A 21891-nucleotide genomic window follows, 5' to 3' on the forward strand; every position below is an offset into this window, starting at 1 on the left:
TCATGAAGGACCCTACAATTAGGCGATATAAGGCAAAGAAAAAATTGTATATTTGTTTTACACACGTAATTTTTTTTATCAGTCTCTTGAAACGCGTACTTCAGCGTTTTAATAAAACTACCCTAGGTAAGGGCGTAAGGCTATGTGAGGTGCTTGTGTCTGGGTTTTGGCGGTGGTGGGTTTTTTGTCGTTGTTTTTTAGGAGGTGGGAAAAGGGTAGGTATTGGGGTTTTTTATGGCTTGAAAATTTCCATTTTGTTGCTCAGAGATACTTAGTCATTTCAGCAGATCTCACCTGTTCCTTGTCATATTATGTGCAATTATATTCAGTAATAAGGTGTACCTTATGTCTGATGATCTGGCTCATTTGTGGCCTCTTGGGTTCAGCATTTGTACCCGGGCAAGTGAATACACAAGTGTACTATCACTACAAGTGGTAGTACTGTAGGAGGAATTATTAGGTCAGTCTTCACATGTGTAGGCCTCTCAAAGCTGTGTTCCTCAGGAACTTGGAGCTCATTGTCGTGAGACTGAGATATAGAGACTTGTTTCTGACAAAACAAATCCATCATAGTAGTTTACCGTCTACCATGAATCAAAAATAGTTTCAGTTTTCAGTGTAACCATGTCCTGCCTGTGATGGTGCGTGGAACGTTGTGGGTTACAAACTATGTCTCTCTGTCTTAGCTTTCACCTCATCTCCTTTTCCAAATGAAATGCCACTACCTCAGGGTGCTGCAACCTCTTTTACTGATTTTCCACATTCCATTCTGGTTGTTAAAATGCAGAATCCAGTTCTCCTGTTGGGAGGTGAGTGTATCAGTTTATCCTTGGCATGACATAGCTGGAAGCCATTTGAACCATTCACAGAAGATTCTATCCTGCCATCTTTCTCTTGTTCTTGCCGGTAAAAAGTTACTGAAATCTGTCCATAATACTTGAGAACAGCAGTCAATGGTGTAATGAACCTATAGATCAGCAGAACTAATTCCAAGCAAATTTTGAGGGGAAACTTGAAATAAGTCTTTAATGATTTTACATTAGTTGTCACCAGAAACAATGATAAGGCTGTAGTAAAATACCTTTTAAAATCATGAATGTGAAAGTCATGGACTATAGATCTTTAAGTGCATTTCTGAAGGAAGATGGTTTGATTCCCATGATTTGTCAAATAGCTTGCGGAGAGATATGGAGTGACAAGATGTTTGGAGGAACTAGTGCTGTATATGTGCTTTCTCCTGAGTGGGCATGAATTTTGGAAGTGTAAAATGGTCTGCTTATTTTACTCTACAGATGAATTGGTCTTTTCAGTTAAAGAACAGTAACGCTCGTTTGGTCTCCGTGGTGAGCTCCTGGAAGGCTACTGCCCATGTGTGGAGGTGGGAGTTAAATAGTGACTTCCAGAAGCTTCTCTGCTCTGCGGAGAGCTGTGCTGCAGATATCCTGTGTACAGGATTGTTAAGGGCACAGGTCCCTCATTCTTTACAGAACCAGTGTTGAGTAAGCAATATTTATATAAACATTAAGAACTCTAAAAAAATTTTAGAACAACTATTTATACTGTCAGATGAAATCTTTGATTTCCTTGATTGGAGGAATTTGCATGGCGCCAAGTACTGAGTTTAAAGAACAAGATTAGAAAAATACAGGGGTCGGTGCGTTTTATGGAAAACAATTATATTCCTAAAATAGATACATCCTCCCTCTTGTTCCTGCTTTTCTTGCTGCTGTTAAAGTATATACTGTTTTGCTTTAGCACCTGACACTGCCTTTCATGCATTGCATGCAGAGCTGAAAAAACTAGCCCTTTGTCCAAGAATTTTGCTTACTCCCCATTTCCTTCTTCAAATTTAATTAGATCCAAAGAGTCTGAGACGTTGAAAAGAAAACAGCCTCTTGTTTTGAGAAGGAATAGAGTATTTGCCCCATTTTTACCTTGTCTTCCATCCAGATTTCCCCTGCCAGTATCTCAGCTGATACTGGCTGCCCGTTGCAGTCAGTGAAACCATCTGTAGCTGAGTGTTCAGCCAACATTCAGTCATCTCGCATTAACTGGCTGGTAGCGTGCTTCTGCCCTGGTGGCCATTTTATATAGGTTCTATATGTGTCACCTGCATGCGTGCTTTAGCTATTGCCTTCAGCTGCGGCTCACCATTTGAGGGTTGGCTTGCAATGTGACTTCCTTTTCCAACCAACCATACTTCCCTCCAGCTGTAAGGTTTGGGACTTAGTTCTTACTGAGTTCAAGGGAGATGGAGGGGAAAGGTGCTTATACAGCATATTTGTACTCCTCTGTATTTTTGGGTGGGCTGGGGACTTACCTAGATCATGATTTAGACTAGATTCCAAGGTTTTCCCTAGTTTATGTAAAGCCATATCTTTTCCAAGGGGTTATCAGAGAGCCAAGAGACCCAGCCATAGCCCTGAGTGTCTGCAGTCTTCTCAGATGCCACAGTATTCATGTGCTTTGGGGGTGTATTTGCTGACCGCATACATTTTCATGACCCTCAGGCTGTTGGTATTCCCTGACGCCCTTTGTAAATCCTTTATTGAGACCTTTTGAGGCTTACATGTTGTGAATCAAACTTGCGCAGTTGACTTCTACCTCCTTTCCTGCCATTATGTGTGCATTTAATTCTTTTCTTATGTCCCAGGGCACGGATGAACTAGGTTGTAGTTGAATGTTCTCTAGACATACAGCCTAGCATCTCTCCTTTCACAGGGATGCCTAGTTCCCTTCCTTCACATCTAATGGGTCCATCTTGAGGTCTCATACTTTGGGATGGAAAAAAATGCTTAGGATATGTTGCAGAGATAAGCAGATATCTGGAATTGTGATGGGCATTTATTTTCCTGGAGTTTTTGGAAACTTTAAAACAGGTTCAGGGAGGAATAGAAAAATCTATACCCCTAGCTGTTTGTTAGTTGTTTGAATTAGGAGCAATCTGATTAAATATGAAAGGACTGGGCTGTTTACTGCACTACTCCACTTGTGAGCGTAGATTGATAGGTGTCTGGTATCTTCTTTGGAAAAGAGATTGCAACATCTTCTGTGATATCTCTCTGCCTGCAGAAGCAAAGTAGCTAAATCTGGCCAAGAAGGCGTAGAGACATTTCTTTTAAAGTCTCCTCTCTTGCCTGTCCGTACAGGATCTCTCAGGTAGAGAAAAATCCCAGCCTATAATTTCTTATAGTGTTGAAGTTTCTTCACTTTATTTCACGCATTTTAGCCTGTACCAAAGAGACCTGAGGGCAGGAAGGCCTGCAGCCAGCTTAGAATCATCTTAGCACCATTTATATTCTTCAGTTGTAGCACTTTATATCATATGTTCCCAAAACTGTCTCAGACTTGAAGAAATGCAAAATAAAATTCATACCTCACTCGAATATTTAGGTTTTGCTCATTTACTGCTTGTCACCATCAAGCAATCCTCAAGCTGCTTCTAGCCTTCTGAGAGAAACAGGGCTAACCAGCTGTGAATTCCTAATGTAGGATGCAAGTTGCATTTTACCAAAACTTTATGAATGCAAAATATTCTGGCCATTGTTATAAGCAATATTTTTAATATTGAACAAATTACCTGAAAACTTGTAAACTTCCTGTCTTCATATGGCTTCAAGATTCCTTCTTAAACATAGCATCCATCCTGTCCAAGTGCTATTGGAAGAAAATAATATGTTCATATATAGCATAACACACAGAGGAGCATGGACAATGGCTGTGGTAGGTGCATGTGGTGTAAAATACTGGCATAGATAGTTTGGTTTGCCTAGTAATGAAACACAGTCTTAAATGTGACAAACTTTTACAAAACAAGACTTTGTTGTTGCTGTTATTAAGGCTCAAAGCATGAGAAGCGTAGATATAGATCAAGGCCATCTAAATGGGATTTTTGTTTGGGCTGGTGTTCACTGAAATATTGTTTTATGTTCCTTTGCATCTAATAACAATTGATTTGTTGTATAGCCCCAGCCTGATCCTTCCAGGCTGTGTCCAAATAGTCCAGTGTTCGTTTTTGCATCTTACAAAGGGGAAAGCCCAGGAGCTGAAGGCAACTACCTATTCAGTTGCGATGGTTAACAGAAAGGTTTCCCTCTCTGTATCTCTTCTATTTTTTAACTTGAACACACACGTCAGATATCAGCTGAGTGCGAGTGTAGTTGAAAAGTCAGTATTGTGGTGGTAGCTTACATGGTCTTTCATAATATAAATATTGCTGCTGGGTAACAAAGATATTTCCAAAGCAACCCAGAGCACAGCTGCGGAGTTGCCGTGTCTAGAAGCCACGCTACTGCTAAGAACAAAAGGTACCGAGTTTGGGAATCGGAAACCTCTTGACAAATTGTTGTAGATCTCTCTAGTGCGTTTTGCTACCTGCTACCAGCAGAAAGATTTTGCACATCCACTGACTGAGCCTCTGATGTGATATTGAGTGACGTGTATCACATTTGGATTTCAAAACTACTGATATTTACATTCAACCAAAACAGGCTTAATTCAATCTTGAAAAACGAATACAGTGCAAGATTCTTTTCTTTTGAGGTAATGTCTTTTCCAAGGTTATACTTTGTGTGCAGATCATTGAATCCTAACGCTAATGCATCCTGCCACAGCAGTGGAATAAATGTATGTGTGCTAAAGTAATGCGGTCTGTGCCAGGTGTGGTATGGCATCTGTCCTCTATACTTTCCTGATCCCTATCCCAACTTATTCTTCTCCCTGCCCAGACGTGGGATGTGAATGACTGGAAAAGAAGAGGTGGTGCTTGGTAAGCAGAATAGATCCTGCTCTGGTGGCTGTAGCCAAAATAAACAAACTAGAGTAATTGCCACCACAGGCACTTTACAGTAGATCTGCGTTTTTATTGATGTTGTTACTAAACTGCTATAAATGTTGTAGGCTGCTGTTGGAGATGAAATTCTCCCTTCCACCAGTTCTCAGTGGCTGTCTGTCACTAAATGCTATTAAGTTTATCATCCAGCAAAATCAGACAGTGCAGGAAGCAGTCTGAATGTTAATGTTAACCTATAATAGGTTTTAAATAGCTATAAAGAAAAATTAGACTGCAGTGGGACAGGAAGGCTAGTTTACCTTAACATAAAACAAAGGAGGACATGTTGACCTGATTTACTTAAATGTAGCTATTATGTGCTCTTTAGGGAGGAAACTTTGGTACCAAAGCTTATATAGGCAGGAAAAATGTCCTTTACCTCACGCTGTACAAATGACACAAAGGTTCTTGCCTTAATTAAAGAGTAAATCCGTAGATACCGCATATATATGTTTTAATGCAGATGTCATCCTGGCTACTTTTTTATATTAGTTCCTTCCAGAGTAACGATGAAACTGTAAAAAAGTGTTCTGAAATGTGCTACATCTTGTTTGGGTTTGAATGTGATGATTTGTTTCAACAAGTCCAATATGAATTCTGTTTGCAGTGGAAATATGAGGTTAATGAAAAAGGATCATCTGTCAATTGGGAGTTCTTATACTGTCTGGACTGGCCTAAAACTTTTATGAAAGCGTGTGGAAAAGTCATGTGTGAACTCAATTTAGTTCTTCCAGCTCTCTCCATGTTTGTTTCCAAGCGCCTCTCAGTCAGCAGCTCCCAGCAAGGTCTTCTTGCCAGCATCTGAAATGCAACCACAACAGAAAGCGTGGGAGACCCTTGATGTACAGGGAAGCATAACCAAATTGTGTAGGGAAGTAAAGAACACGTCACAGGTACGTGATGAAAGCCCAGTGCTGAAGGAAAAATTAGTCAGGTTCTCTATGGTCGCTCTGAAATTTTGGAAGAGGTAATTATTAATGACAAGTCTGCTTAGAGCCATTATAATATGTGGCTGCAATTTGTGAAAGGTACTGTTGGAGTCTGGGAGAGGATTGGTTACTGGAAGCTTCACGTGCCTCATGTTGCTCCTTTGGAACGTTTGTATTGTGAATGTCGTGAGATCAGCAGAGCTCAGGATGGGAGAGCTCTACCTTGGTCTCTTAAACTGTGACGCTCTAGGCTGGGTCTGGGCATTTGCTTTGGTTGTGTCCTGCTTGTGAGTTTTACATATATTTTGCTAAGGCAGAATTTTACTTGCTCTTTCTGTACCTTGTGAAAAAACCAAAACCTTGTATATTCAAAAGTTTAAGTACAGTTCAAATACATTTAATTATAATCGTTATACAATCGTAATTCATACTAAACAGTCCTAATAGATTCTTTAGCCAATTCTAAGAGTCTAATCAATTGATTAATTTATTCTTTAAAAAACCAAACCAAACATGTGAAGAGTTGTACCATGATAAGTCAGGCATATTGCTTCAGTCAGTGTCTGTTCTTTCCTGTGAATTGGGATTAATTCCATTGAAATGAATACTTTGGTGCTGATAATATGCCGTAACAAAACTTCACTCACTGAGAGTTGGTCATTCTTCATATTGCTCTACCCATTTCCCTTGGCTTTATGTAGGATGGCTATGGCTTCCTATTGCTTTGGAAAATGTCTATATCAGGTATATTGTTTTACTTTAAGGTGGAATTAAAATATGGCACAGGTGAATTGATGACATTTTTATGTTCTTAAAAAGTCATCTTCATGGTAAAAATAGAGCAAAATATAACTGAATAGAATACTAATGCAAAATGAGCCCTCCTAGTGCAAAGAAACCTAAATTCCTACTTAATTCAACTTAAATTGTTAAGAAATAATTGTCAACGACCTTTTTTTTTTTTCAATATAATGTAGGGAGCTCCTTATTGTAAGTGTATGCGGCGTAGTGTACTGTATTCTGTGCGATATAAAAAAAATACATTTACTAAGGCTTTGTCTTCACAATGCTAATGGTTTGTGTAAGCAGTTCATCCAGTATCTGATTTTAAGTAATCTACTCAATAGTTTTAGTTTTGAAATTAGATTATTTAAAATTGTAGGTTATGTATTTTTATTTAAAAAAATTGTTTTCAGATCAGTGCCCATTTTTGTGACAGAGTATGTTTTAGGTTCAGATATTTCATCCGGCTCCTTAGTAATGGTGCTCCAAGTGTCAAGAAAGCTTGGGAAGTAGCAGAAGAAAATAAAGGCAGTCTGTGTGGCAGAAAGAAAAGTGGATAAGGAGGACAATGTTATATGATCTGGGTTCCTACATACGTGGTTGGTAGTAAATGTAGTTTTGAAAAATTAAAGCCATGCATACTCTGACAACAGGAGAAATTTAGTTTTATTTTCTCTATGCAATAAAGTCAGGGAAAAGCCAGATTCTTCTGTTTATGTAGCTGTATTACGAGAAAAAGAACTCTCGCACTCGTATTTCACGTATCCGCTAGAAAAAAAAAGCAATGAAAAAAACAATGATAAAATGCTCAAGGAAGAAATATCAGGCATTTCGCAGTTAATTTCACTGCCAGGTCTTTCAGCAGTGTATGAAATGTCTATGTTCTAACTGAAATAAACAAATTAGAGTGTATAAATCAATTAGTTATGTGCTTTCTTCATTCCAAGAGCCTATTTCCAATCTGAAATAAATTTAACTAACAGATCCACGTATACTTTTGGTCACTTACTAACAACTTTTATTGCCAACTGTTTCCTTAAGATAACCAAAAGAGGTAATAATTTTCTAAATTCTATTTCTGTAAGTGAGATTTTATGGATTTTTCTTTTTTGCTGTATAGCTTATCAGTTTGCATTACTGTATTCAGTTTTCTCTCTGTAAGCTATTGTTGCACACTCACTCTAACTCATGAAACGCTGTTAGAACCAAAATGAAACAATCTAAAATATCTTTAATTATACAGTTTCTTCTAGAAGCTGGGAAGGATGAGAAGAAAGTAATATATTTATTTAAATTTTTTAATATGTACGAATTATTCCTCTTTGTGAGACTTAAATAGACATCAGTATGATAGACACCTTGGCTATGTGGATTAGTTTAGTAACTAATGTTAGTTGGTAAGTTTAAAACTACTTTACAGTCCAAGTGCCATTTTAGCTTTCTGGTGAACTGTAGAGAGAATGTGTGATTGGAAGTGTTAGTTTTACTGCAGCAGTAACATTGAAATAAGCTGCATTGTTGTAGGTTGTATTCTTTAGTTTAGTATTGCACTTTTTTTAGTCTTTCAGAAGGTAGTTTGAAGTTTTTAAAAGTTCATATCAAAATTATCTTTTGAAGGAGCAAAAAGAAAACGCAGAACTCTCCAGCTTTAAGCTGTTGCACAGAACAAATATGTATAATTGGCTAAAGTTTATTTTCAAAACCCAGCAACGTTTTTAATCCTGTGTATACTGTCATGAACTTAGGATATAACAAACTTCCTGGATCAGGCATGCTTCCAGCTGGAGACTTTCTTCAGTTTTCAGGGAGGTGACTGCCCTTCAAAAGTCCATTAAAAGCTCAGCACGTCATTGCATTTTCCAGGAAAAAAGTATTCAAGGAGACAAAATTAGAATAATAATATCTGTGATTTTAGCGCATTTTTTACATTACAAAGGAAAAAGAACTTTGTGCGTGCTGCTGAAACTACTTCTGCCTTGCTCAGCCTGATGCCATACTTCTGTTGCCCGCTACAGAAAAGGGGGCTCCGCTTTCTACTGTGGAGAATTTCCTTATCTGTGTCCAAATTGTGGAGTCTTGAACGTCAGATGGAAAGTGAGATCAAAACATTGAATAATTTAAGCTGGAAGGGACCACAGGAAATTGTCTGGTCCAAGCCCAGTCAAAGCTGAGATGACTTTGAAGTTAAATGCAACTTAAAAATCAGTTGCAGTTGTTTGAGGTCTTTTCCCGGTGAATCTTGAATAGCTCCAAGGATGGAGATTTCATGGCAAAGCAACTTGTTTCAGTGTGTGACCACCATTTCTGTAAGGGTTATTTTTTTTCCCCCTGGGCACCTCATAGGAGTTTTCCCTTTGCCTTCTTGCAACTTGAGTCCATTGTCCTCTTTTCTTTTCTTGTCCTCTGAGAAGAGTCTGTCTCTGTTTTCTTGTTCCTGGTGCACTCCTCTGGCTGTCACAACGTGACTGTACTTCTACCATCTGCCCTTCTGCCTGCGTTGGAAAAGATGGTGAAGGTTTAATGAGTTAATGTCTATAGAGTGTTTCAGACGTCTGCGGTACTTCATAAATACAGATTATTTAGCTGCTGTGTAGGTCATCTTACTGTGGTAATTTGATATTGTTCTTGAAACACCTATTCTTTTGAAATAAATTCCTAGACTAACATGAGATGGGAAGGAATGTAACGTACCTTCCTGTGTAAAATGAAAAACACACAGCAGCAGCCACGTGAATTGCATCAACACCAAATTGTTCTGCTGCCAGCATTGTGGATGTCAGTGCTCTGTAAATTATTTTACACTTCCATCCCAAATCCTTGGTACCTCTGGAGCTGTTGCTGAATCTTTTCCAATTATCCAGAACCTTGTAACTTTATATGCCCAAGTTGTAAAAATGGCTGTAAAATGCAGGTTTAATAAAGAATTACATAAATAAAGAGTAGTGAAAGGTGCCTGAAACTTGATATTCTGGCTAGACACTAGAAAAGATGCTGGAATTCACTTTGGTAATGAGTTTGTAGACTGAGATTAGCAAAACCATTTCCCAGACACTCTGGGAAAGCGAACTCATTTAGACATTAGCAGTGTTATGGCTGCTGAAGTAAAAACATGGATGTCTGTGACTGGAAAAACAACTTCTTGTGGCTAATGATCTGAATGTTAGAGCTGTTCAATGTGCACAATATATATATATGAAAAGGTAGAAATTACTTTCTCATTGCCTCTACCTACAGTATGCATTTGTTAGTATGTTAATTAAATTGCAATGCATTGCCCCAACAAAGTTAGCAGATATAAGAACACTGAAAGCCTTTCACCAGACTCAAAAAACTGAAGCCAAAAGTTATGTTTACTGCATACAGGCGTTTTCCTGTGCCAGAACCTTATTTTGTATGTATCAAAAATTCAGTACTGAATTCAGTCTTTTTACATTGTACTTGGATACATGCATCCAAAATCGAGAAAGGAACTGAGACTTACTTTGTGCTGATTTAACTACTACAGGATATTGAAAAATCAGAATTTTCAGGGTGTGAATAACTCTGATGTTTCAATATTGGTTTTCTTCCAGAACAGGAAAGGAAATTCAAGAGCAGCTTCTGATCTACTGAGTTTCTCAAATAGTATGTTCAATTTTGTTTTGCTTGCATACTGCCCAGCACTCATAAGACTGCTGCTCCACCAATTCTGAAAGGTGGAACTTCCAGTCTCTAAGACAGGAAAAAAAAAAAAAAATCATGGAAAAGTAGTTGTCTGAAACCATAATAAAAGCCATGAAAAATTTATTTTCCAACAGAAAATGCTCCCGTCTTCATCAGCTCAAAATATGGAAGGCTCTTAGAGCGTGGTTGCCTTCAGGGCTACTGTGCTTCTGCTTCTGAACTTTGTGGAAGTGTTAACAGAAATGTTCATCACCCAAGTCAGGGTGCTTATGGTCTTCAGACTCTCTACAATGATCTGTGACTTTTTCTGACTTAATGCCACTAACATCAAAGCAGTCTGTATGGCAAAGCTGTCCTAGGCTGAGGACCCAAGAGTTCTGAGCTCTTTGATTCCAGGGTTCTCTAATTGGCTGACTTAGACCTGTGAACCTGAAAGAAGATTAGGGATTCCTGTTTCTGGCTTGATTTGAAAACTAGCAGGAAACCAGGCAAGCTGCTGGTATTTCCTTGATTGTTTATTTATTTTTTTCCCTCTTTTTCAGAAAAGTATTCTTTTTCTCCTCAGAACTTCTTTCATAATGAAACAATGAATGCTTATTTGTAGATAAGGCTAGGAAGAAAACTTTCATATGCACTTCTTTTCTTTTATAAATGTTCTGAAGCCCTTTTTAGCAGCAAAGTACAGCAGGCATATACATTTCTTCTATGGCAGCATGAAAGGAAGGATGTTGGCCATGATTCCTATGTTAATCTGCAGTTAAGAGACTCTGGTTTTCTTATTAGCATTTACAGTCTGTGATCTGGCCATCCCTCCTGTTGAAGAATTACAGGTGCGTTATAATTCATCTTCATTTCCCATCTGTAGGAGTTTCTTTATACATGATACTGTACTTTCCTCTTCAGTCCCTTTACGAATTACTTTGTTGCATTCTTTGATTTGTGAATAGGAACAATCAAAATGCCCATTCCCTGATTTTTCACAGATATAGACAGCACAACATAATACGTGTTTGTGATAGGGCTACGTTAACATATTGATTTTTTTTTTTTTCTTAAGCATTTTATTCTAAAATTAACCTCTGGATTTGAAAACGTGTGATCCACAGCCAGAAAATGTGGTTTGCCGTCTGGATAAAATAAATCAAATGTGAGATGCCATAGCAGAAATAGTGTACTTGTCTTTTCTCACTATCTGGAGAATCAAATCCGAGCTTTAGTCAAAATGAAAATGAATTTGATCTTTTCAGAAATTTGTCACATAATTTGTTATGATTATCCAGTTTGTCTCAAATAAAGTTTGCAATGGGATTATTCACTTTCAGGGATAAAATTCAGTCAGGTTGATATCTACTGGGGTGTTTTTAAGGTATTCTAGCATCAATCCCTTCCTCACTATTTTGGGCTCCAGAACTGACAGATTTTTTTTTTTCCCTCCCTCTTTTCTCTCCTAAATGTAAAAGAAACTTGAATATATGGTTGAAGTCAATGGATGTGCGCCAGCTTAACGACAGCTGAAGATCTGGTATAGATTTTACCTAGAAAGTCAAGGAGCATACAGGAAGAGAAAGGATTTATGTTGCTAAATATAGGCTGCCCTGAGAGTTCTAAGTCTAAATTTCTCTTTAGGCCATATAGCAAAAGTAACAGGATGCAATATATATACATATATTTTTTTTTACCCAAACTATCCACCGAAGTCAATAAAATTTTATAATGTTCAAGAAACACAGGACTGAAGACTTTTTTTTTTTTAGTTAAGATAAATTTCCTAAAAGAGGAGAACTGCTTCCAGGCAGCAACCTCTATTTCTCTGTAGATATATTTTATATAGTCCTGCATGTATAAAGATGTATGCCTGTGGAAGCGAGACATACTCCTACAGACATTCACATGTGTATAAAACATTTGCAGCTTATGTGCAGATAGACATAATTGGTAAATGTTGAGGTACGGAACTGAAATAACAGAATTTTCATTACAGACAGTTTTATCACATCTCTTTACATAAAATTTCAAAAACAAGTGCTAATGTTGAAACTGGCAATTAACCAAAATGTTTGCTGTCAAATTAAGTGTTCCCGTCTGAGATGATATATAGAGGCTACATGGTTATAAACTGTGGCTTATGAAAATTAATTTTTTGACATCTGGCTCCAACATCTGGTTTTATAATTGATGCTCCAAAGCAGATGGAATATGTACTTTAAGGGCTTGTTTCTAATTAGTGTTCAGAAGCGTTTATTTCTGCGTCATGTAACTATCATACAGTTACAGGAGTCTGAAAGAAAGACTTCAGCTCGCACCAATAACTGCAGGTGTAAGCCCATATAAATTCTAGTGCTTTACCATTTAGCACAGGGCAGCATCAGTGTCCAGGGAGAAACAGGCTGGTTGAGGTGTGATTTTAGTGCCTGTTCAATGACTACCAAACCAATACAGAACTGAACACTTTTTTTACCCGGGATTAATGAAAAATGAGCTTGGTAGTTTTATTTTCATTACTGTTACCACTTTGTTTCTATGTATTTAAGTTAAAGACAATAAGGAAAGCTGTTTCAGAAGGTTGTCCAGGTCACTGAGTAATGGAGTCTTACTTTTTTTTCTGCCTTTCTACTGCCAAAATCTTTAAAATTGTGAGCAATTTGAAACATTTAAAATGGTCTTATAACTTGGCAGAGCTAGCATGCAGGACTACTCTCCAGACTAGTCTTAGTGACTAATCGCTTACCTTCCTTCATGGCTTTTTCAGAATAGATTCTGCAACACACAGATAAGCTCCTGTGTATTTGGTAAAATATTTCTGTTCATGTTTTACGGGCAAAGTGTTCTCACCATGCAGTTAAACATTAATGTTGTTATTTATATTTCTGTATGTTTAACGTAGTACTAATAGCACAACAAGACCACCTCCCCAAAAGTGTATGAATTGTTCCAGGCACATAATGGGAGATCCACTGATTTGAAAAGTTTATAGGGAAAGCAGAAAAAGAAAGGTAAAACACAAGAACAAAGTGTTTATTACAACTGCAGCTATCCATACTTCCAATTCCTCTTTTATCCAGTTAGTTATCACTGCATCTAAAGGTATTTGGAAGAATAAAACCAGATTTAATTTATACATTATGTACATCAGTTCTAAATGTATTTTCTACAGAGTGAACATTTAATCCTCCTGTTTGTTTGTTTGTTTATGTGGTTTCAGAAGGAGGCCTAGAAGAAGTTGGAATTAAGGAATTTTGTGTTAGTTTAGTTACAGTTTTTTTATGCTTCAAAGGCAACACATAGAGTGAGAAAGAAATCATGCTTTCTTGATGTCCTCTCCCTGTCATTCTTGATTTTATGACTCATGTTATTCAAAGTAACTTTATTTAAAAGAACAAGAAAGGTTGAAGAGCTTCCGAAGGTAAGGTCTAAGGGGCTGTGTGACCAGAATGTAGTAATGTATTTACAGTAGATGTAATATCTCAGAGCCCTGAAAGCTGTAGCGCTGCACACACCGCAGAGAAGCGGTGGTGGGCAGGAAAAGCCGTTGCTGCCCAACACACTGTGCGAGGTGAGTTTGTTTTATCGAGAGGTTGTGGGAGAGTAGGTCTGTACATACCGATGTCAGTTGGTGAAGACTTGCCAAGACATCAGTGCCATTGTTTTCAGTCCTATAAGGCAGTAATGTTTACAACCTCAGATATTTTATTGTTGGATTGGTGTGGGATCAATGACAAATTTACTTTCATTATCAATATTTACAAATTTTAAATAACCATTTTTCTCCTGTAACCAGGCAATGTTTTCCCAAATATTTAGTGAATATGGTTTTGCACAGCTCAGGCTCAGCCTGTGCTATAAATTTTGCTTGTTTTACACGTATTAACTGAGAAGATCATATCCTCCCCACTTCCTGTTACTAAGATCTTGTTGCCAGAAAAATGCCTTGGGTAGCTACATCTCAGTGGTGAAATAAGTCCTGTTGTTACCTTTGTTTATATCGTTATGTGACTGCTGTAGCTATTCCAACATGCTGTCTCTCAACGAGGGGGTCTCCTGGCATAGGTTTGTTGGCAGACTTATTCTGTAATGTAGATATGCCTTAATCCCTTCTATTTTCCAACAGTAAAAATGGCTACGTTTTGAGAGCATGTTAAAACTGTCATGAGTACTCACAGTGACTGACACGTGAATTATAGGTTAGAAAGCTTCTGTCTTTTCCTGTGTGAATTTCTCTTCTTTGAATGTTTATTTGATCATATAATGAAAACCTCAGTTTTTAAAAAGTAAACTTGGTTCTTAGTAGTACTGAGATTCCTCTTGTAAAAGTCCACTTGCTATTAGTCGTGTGGATTTGTGGGGAGTAGCTTGATACTGAGCAAGAAAAAAATCAGACAGGACCTACATGAGGATTTCATCTCAGTGAGGCTGCTCAGTGTATTTTTTTCATAGGTCCTTCCCCACCTCCACAAACTGACCCAAAAAATCTGAAAGGTTCTCAGGATTTCCACTAAATGTTGTATTTCTGCTAAGAATGATTTTTATCCTTTGAGCTTCCCTGTGATTATGGTCTCCTCTTGTTGGCTCTTATATTTTTGGCTTCTTCCGTGCACCTAAAAGCAGGGCTGGAAAAAAAGGGATGGTTTCAGAGAATTTAATAAGGAAAGTGCTCTGTTGTGCTGCCAGCAGCTCTGAATAGTAGATATTGTTTCCCAGCTGTATGAAATATATATCTTTTATTTTATAGTACACAAAGAGAAATTTTTCATAGCTTTGCAGACAGACCAATTAAATGCAGTTCAGACTTGCTGGGTCAAGGATGGAGGTTACACGTTACTGTCAAAGTCACTGAGCTTTTTTTTTTTTTACTGAGGGAAGAAAACCCTTCGTTGAACCAATTTCAGTTTCTTTTCTTTACGTTTATCAGAGTGATTACTTAGGATGAACTTTTAAATATTCCCTGAAACACAGAAGGTGAAATATTTCATCAAACTGACACCTTGCTGTCAGCCAGAAAAAACCCTGGCTACTACAAGGTGAAAGTTCAGGAAGTCATTTAGTAGGTAATTATAGAATGACATGCCTATAAGGAGTTGGTTCTTCATCCTCTGTTCTGGTTTGAGCTAAAGGAGAATCAATTTCCTAAATTCAGCTTAATCTCTTCTGAGTAACTTTATTTTCTGAAAGTTAAATGCCTGTTTTCCAGACAGTGTTTCTCTCTAGAAGTGATAACACGGGGCTTTGGTATGCAGAAAGGCCACAGCTTATACTTATTGCTATAGAAACCAACATTGTCTTTGAGCCAACGGAGTGCCGTAAGTCAAAGAGCCAAAAAAGGTCACACATGCAGGGAGGGCTGGACAGGACAGGTGACCCCAAACTGACAGAGTATTCCATCCCATTTACATCATACTCTGTACAAAACTGAGGGATCCTGAGGGTCAATATCTATTCTTTGATGGCCGACGTCCTGTGAGGACCTTATCTGCCTTTTTGCCCCTGATCCTGGGTCTGTGTTTTTCTGAATACAGTTCCTGAGTCCATCTCCCTCTTAGCCAGGGGACCCTTTTCCTGTGCCTTCTTTGCAGCATTTGTGGTGACAAATAACGATCGAGGGGTGGGGGTGCAGTTTCATATATTTTTATTGATTTTATACTATTATTATTATATCATTAATGCTGTTTTAGGTTTTGTTTCCGACCCACAAGTCTTTTTCCTCTCACTTTCCTTTCCCCTTTCTCTGGGGGTAGGAGGAGGGGAATTGGGACAACAACTACTTATGTTTTAGCTGCCAAATTGGGCCAGGCTGAGGCTAAACTGTGACATCCTTATTTCTCAGAGATAACTGAAGAATGGGGGGTGGTGGGAAAAATTGTTTTCGTTTGGGTTTTTTCAATAATTCTACATAAAGATGTCTTTATTCTCCATGGGTTGTTTTTGAAAGGTCAGCTTTGCTGAGATGATTGCAGACCGCGCACCTATTAAAATGATTCTGCTTCTTGAAGATATCATGGGACGTTCTTGGTAACAGGATCTTTCCAGTTTTAGCATTTTAGAAGTTTGAACATCTAGAATTTTAGCAAGAAAGTTTCTGAAGTGGTATCAGTATGTCATATCGATAGAGGATTGCCTTCAAGTGCAGGAGTATAGTACAATGAACATGAAGTAGTTCTGCTGTCTATTTTAAGACAGAGGTTAAACTAAAAGATCTATTTTTGTTGATAATGTGATTACAAATTTCAAATTTACAGGGTCTGAAATCCTAACTTAAGTAGTAAGTACAATAGGTGAAGTAAATACTGCAGAAATAATTGTATCCCCGTTTCATGTCAGGATCTTTCTAATCCCCATCCCTTCTTTTCCAGTTTTTGGTTGTTCTTTCTGTTCTCTAGTTGATTTAAAATCTCTTCACAGTCTGTTCTCTAACCCAAAGTATAGCTGACTATAAATTTTGAAGAGTCTCATTTGCTTACAACTCATGTAACATACAGCCATTGCAAAAGGAAATATAAATTATTTTGGTATAATCCGGTCTTCCTACCTCTCTGCTTAATCCAGTAGACCATATGCGTAGTTCTCTTTTAAGTCAATCCAGGAATATTTCAGAGAAAGACCAAAGGAGGTCATAAAGTATCATAAGACCTTGACTTCAAAATTATTTTCAGATTAGACCAGTTCAGAACATAATGATAACTATGACAGATTTCAGCTGCCTACAGTGGACTCTAGAACGGAGAGGCAAAAATCTGAAGAGTTTTTTTTTTTTGTGTGTGTGTTTTATGACCAAACAGCCCTCACTTGGCCTGTGTGCATAGTTAAGTGTGTTTGAATATGAACAATTCCACCTATTAAATTGACAAGGTTTTAGGTTGACAGCTCCAGTCTCTTATTTATTGATTTAATTAAATATTTAAATTTATTTTAATTTGTGGTGAATTATTTGTTTTATGTTCTTATTTCCTATTAGGGTAATATTCAGGAAAATCCACTGCGGTTCTCTGCAACCAGAGAATGATATTTCATCTCTTAAATCCAAATCTTGCCCTTCAGTTACTAAACTATCCTTCCCAAGCTATGGCTGTTTTCTACTTTTATCTTAATATTTTAGATGCCTGTTTTACCCAAAAGGAAGAGCTAGTATTATGATAAGTGCACAAGTCCTCTGGGAGATGTTTTATATACTTATGCAAAAATTATAATTATAAACCATTTCTGCTATTCAATTTAACTCTGGTGATATGTGATTTTATACTCCAACTACATTGTAAAATAATGTATAGAATATTCATTGTTATCTGATAGAATTAAGAGTGATAAAAGGAGTACGCAGACTAAGTACTGGAGAATAACAGCAAGTGATTGACATAGTGGGGTAAGAGATGTATGTGAAGTCAAGTACTATGTAGTTATAGGTGGCTCAAGAAACGATACTATTTAGGATTATTTCATAAGAGTTCAGCTTTTTCTTGGGTATGTATCAGCTTATTGGCCCTTAAGCTAATTAAAATTCTAATGCTTTTGATTATTTTTTGATGTAGAAGTATTACACGTTACACAGATGTGAACAGTGATGGAGAAGTGCTGTGCTTTGAGAAGGATTTTAATTGAACTGTAGAATTTTACACTTGGGTCTGAGTCCTCTGTGTTTGCAAAACGCATAATAGAGCAGAGCTCTGATTCTTATTAAGAATTTTGGGTATTGCCACAGGAAGAATAAATAATAAAAAACCTGCCATTGACACGACACTATTTTTATTCCTAATCTTAGTCTATGTACTCTGTTATTCTTTTATGTTATCTGTATCCTATTGAAACATCACGACCAAATTTTTCGCGTCTTTGTGCATGGCAGACAGAGGGAAGAAATCTTTCAGGAACTGACTTCTGCTTCCTTCAAGGCTAACTAAAGCCCTGACAATAACAGGAGTTTAAGAAACTTGGGATGTACACCACCGTAACACAATGGATTTAACATAAGTCTGTCTGTATTGCTGTCTGGACGTAAACATTATGGTTGTTTCCCCGTGAAGGTTATCGGACTGTGCCTGAGAGGAGTAACTCTCAGAACAGCCACATCCTGACGTGTTTTGAGGAGCTTGCAGTGACGGTGTCTGAGCCCATAGTTGGGCTCAGTGTGTGTACAGCTCTGTCTGCTTCTGCTTGTGTATTGCCTATGCTGACAATGTAGGTGTAACACCAATGGAGAATTATAGTACTTCCCAAAACATGTTTACACCCCAGAATAGAGGGAGGAGAAGACCCTAGAACTGCTCAAAGGGACCTTCAAAGGAAATCTTTTTTTTCTCTCTGGGAAATACAGTTCACTAAAATCTGAGCTCTGTACAAAGAGAGGATAGTGTTTTAACATCATCTGATAAAACGTACTTTTAATTATTTCTGTATCTGTTTCTGAATAAAAGTAGTTAATAGTGGAGGTAATCAATTAGTTTTTCCTTTGGACATTAAGACTGATGATAATGGATATAGCAGTTCAAAATGGAAGCACCAGTTTTTAAATTGAGCTGATGAAACTTTTATTCACCAAAACTAATGCATCTTCTTACAGTGATGTTTTCCTTCATCATCACTTCCTAGATTTTGAATGGAACCCTGTTGCTGAGGAGATAAATGTCCTTCTGTCTAGCCATCATTGGATGAGTTGGAGCCCTGTTTCCATCCTCCCTTTCAGGAGGCAGGTAGCGGGTAGGGTTTTCAATGCAGGGCTAAGTGTTTAGCCATCAGCAGCTTGAAATCCCGTTAGCTTTGCATTCCTCTTTGTCTCACCCAGCTACAGTTTCTTCACCTGATGGGCCTGTACTTTTTCCTCCCATGTTTTAAATGCAATTTGTTTTTATTTATTACCCTCCTTGAAACATAGAGTAATGTCTGTTGGAAACCAAAGAGGCTCAGGCTCCTTTGGTAAGAACCCTTGAACATTTCCCTTTTGGAGTCAATAGGAAAGTTGCAGTTTTCCATTTTAACTGAAAATGCTCTACGGGGAACAATTCTACATCTGCAGGGGTAGACCATATGACTCAATGCAAATCTTTTCCTTCTTTAATTTCTGTTGTTCTCATTCTGTCTTGCTAAGGCATTTTAATCTTGACCTTCATCTAAATGAGGGATTCACGAAGATGAGAATTTACTGTAAAAACATTAAAAATGTGTAAGATTTTGAAAACCCCAAACTATTGTTGACCTCTAGATCTGATAGCATGAAGAAAGTATTTTTTTAATTTCATATTTATATTACTGCTTCATATAAACAGATAGCTTATCCAGAACTGGGATCCAAAAAATGGTCTTAAACTGTTTAGGGCATGCTCTGATGTTATAATAAAAGCAGATAGAGCTTGGGAGGGGAAACATGCATCTGTCACGGTTTAGACCTGAATAGATCTATATTAGAAATAAATTGTCTTTCTTAGGAATATTTAGGAATATTTGATTTTGGAATAAGAAGAAACATCTAAAAATACTTGAATGTTTTGTAGGGGATGATGCAATTTGAGTAATGCAATTGACTTCACTTTTTCTCTTATAGTCTTCATTCAGATGACGTCAGTATAGTTACTTTGAGGTATGGCTGACTAATCTAGTCAGATTTTAACAAAATAATGAAATAAGAGCAACTATTACTGCATGATAACTTTAGACTTATTTTATAAGTGATGTGCTTCAAGAGATGTGGGAAAATAAGGAAAATGGAAGTTCTAGTAAAGGCTCTACAGTCTTTACAAGAGTAGGACTCAGCAGGAAAGGTGGAATTGATTAGGAAGGACAAGAAGCAGATAATGTAAAGAGAAAAACAAGAAAGATTAAATGTTAACCGGAGCTCAGCACAAAATGGCTTATTTTTCTGTGTTGAGAAATTCTCTGACTTCATAAAAATGTGCCTGTATCTATACTAGGATGACTCCAAGAGAAAACTTGGTGTAGTCCTATTTAATTAACACAAATAAAAAAGGAAATAGAATGCAAGCTTTAAAATTTACAGAGTTAGGAAACATTTTACAATAGGGTGTATTGGTTAGTTTGGGTTGTTTTCATGGAATTTTCCTGCCACAGCATAAAGAAATGGAAAGCTTGTTCAGAGGAACACTTGATGCTGTAGCTGCTTGAGTCGTTATGATGGTGCTAGAAGTAGTTATGTTCTTAAACAGCTCTACAAACAGAGGGTCTTATTTTGTGTGCATGTTTCATAATCCCTTTCCCCGTGAAACAATGTTGTGGCTGCTGGAAAAAAAACCAATTGGTACCAAGGGCCAGTAGTTTGCCTGTTCTCTCCTGTATTATTTACCACAGGGGAGCCCTTCTCTTCACGTTTTGCTGTCTCTGTTGCTCTGCAAAGTATTAAAACCCACGGTCCTTTGGTGTTTTGTCACCCAATGTGTCTTCACCTCAGTTGCGCTGTTTAAAATTAAGGTTGTACTGAACGCAGTCCCTTATTCCACTTTGCTGAAATATGCCTGTTCCTCAGTTTGGTATTGCAGGGGTATACATGTTGGAATGGGAGACTGAATTACAATGTTTAGGTGCTTATGCAGATACGTTTTACTTTCTGTATTCCTGAAATCAGCAGTGTGAATTGCTTCCTCAATCCCCAAAAACCTCCGAAGACCACTCCCAAGAAAACTGCCTGCTATCTCAAAGGGAAAAATCTATGTATGCTTGATGGTTATCCCAGCAGATTTCTTGGGCTGAAATATAAAGCTACCTACAAAGAAAAAATACTCAAGTACCTAAATTGGGTTTATTTCAGGAGTTTTGCCATGTATAGCTTGGAATATGAATATATTCAGATGTATAAAGGCATTCAGTCTTTAAAATCTATTGATTTTTTTTTTATTTTCTGATGTGCAAAAAAGATGAATCAGAACTTGATTTGTAGTTTGGAATATTAAGAGAATTAAAAGAGGCTTGCTTAAATAAATCCTAGTTTATTTCATTCTTTCTTCATCAAAGATATTGTTGAGAGAAAGTGTTCTAATGTCTGTCTCCTAATCAGGATATCCTAATGCATTTAAAAAGATGCAGTTTAATTTACAGATAGAATAATCCTTATACCTTGCAAGGAGGTTATTTTAGAGGCAATTTCATCATCTCTTGTTAAGTGCTTTGAGGTGCTTCTTTAAAAAAAGTATCATATATAGGCTGAGATTCATTAATATGTTGGCTCCTTATTGTTGTGTTTTAAGTTCTATTCTTTTTCCTCTCCTAAGGACAAAAAAATAAATATGGATGTTGGATATGGATATAAATATGTATGGATATGGATGCAAAACACAGTGAGGATATTGAAATAGTGGATTTCTGTGTGAAACTGTACGGCTCTTACTTTTTTTAATATCTAAAAAATAGAAATTTTATGTTTAAAATAGTACAAATACTATGCTTTCAAAATCCTGTATACAAAACTGTCACAGTAGTCTTTGTAGGGCTATAGTATGAAAGCAGTAGAGTGGAATGGAAATATCTCTTTTAGTTCTGGGGTTATTTTAACACAAGCTAAATTGAAGACAACTTTACATTATATGAGTGATGAAAAAAATCCTTGTTTTGTACTATCATCATTATGGTGCGGTGATAATTGAAGAAAATGTTAATTCTGTGAGGGCGGGAAGTAAAGTATTTGGAAAATAAGCTATAAAGTGTCAACACAAAACTGAGGTCGACGTTCATTCTTTTTAAGATCAACCCTGT

Source organism: Cuculus canorus, chromosome 4, assembly GCF_017976375.1.
Source record: "Cuculus canorus isolate bCucCan1 chromosome 4, bCucCan1.pri, whole genome shotgun sequence".
Classification (NCBI taxonomy): Eukaryota; Metazoa; Chordata; class Aves; order Cuculiformes; family Cuculidae; genus Cuculus; species Cuculus canorus.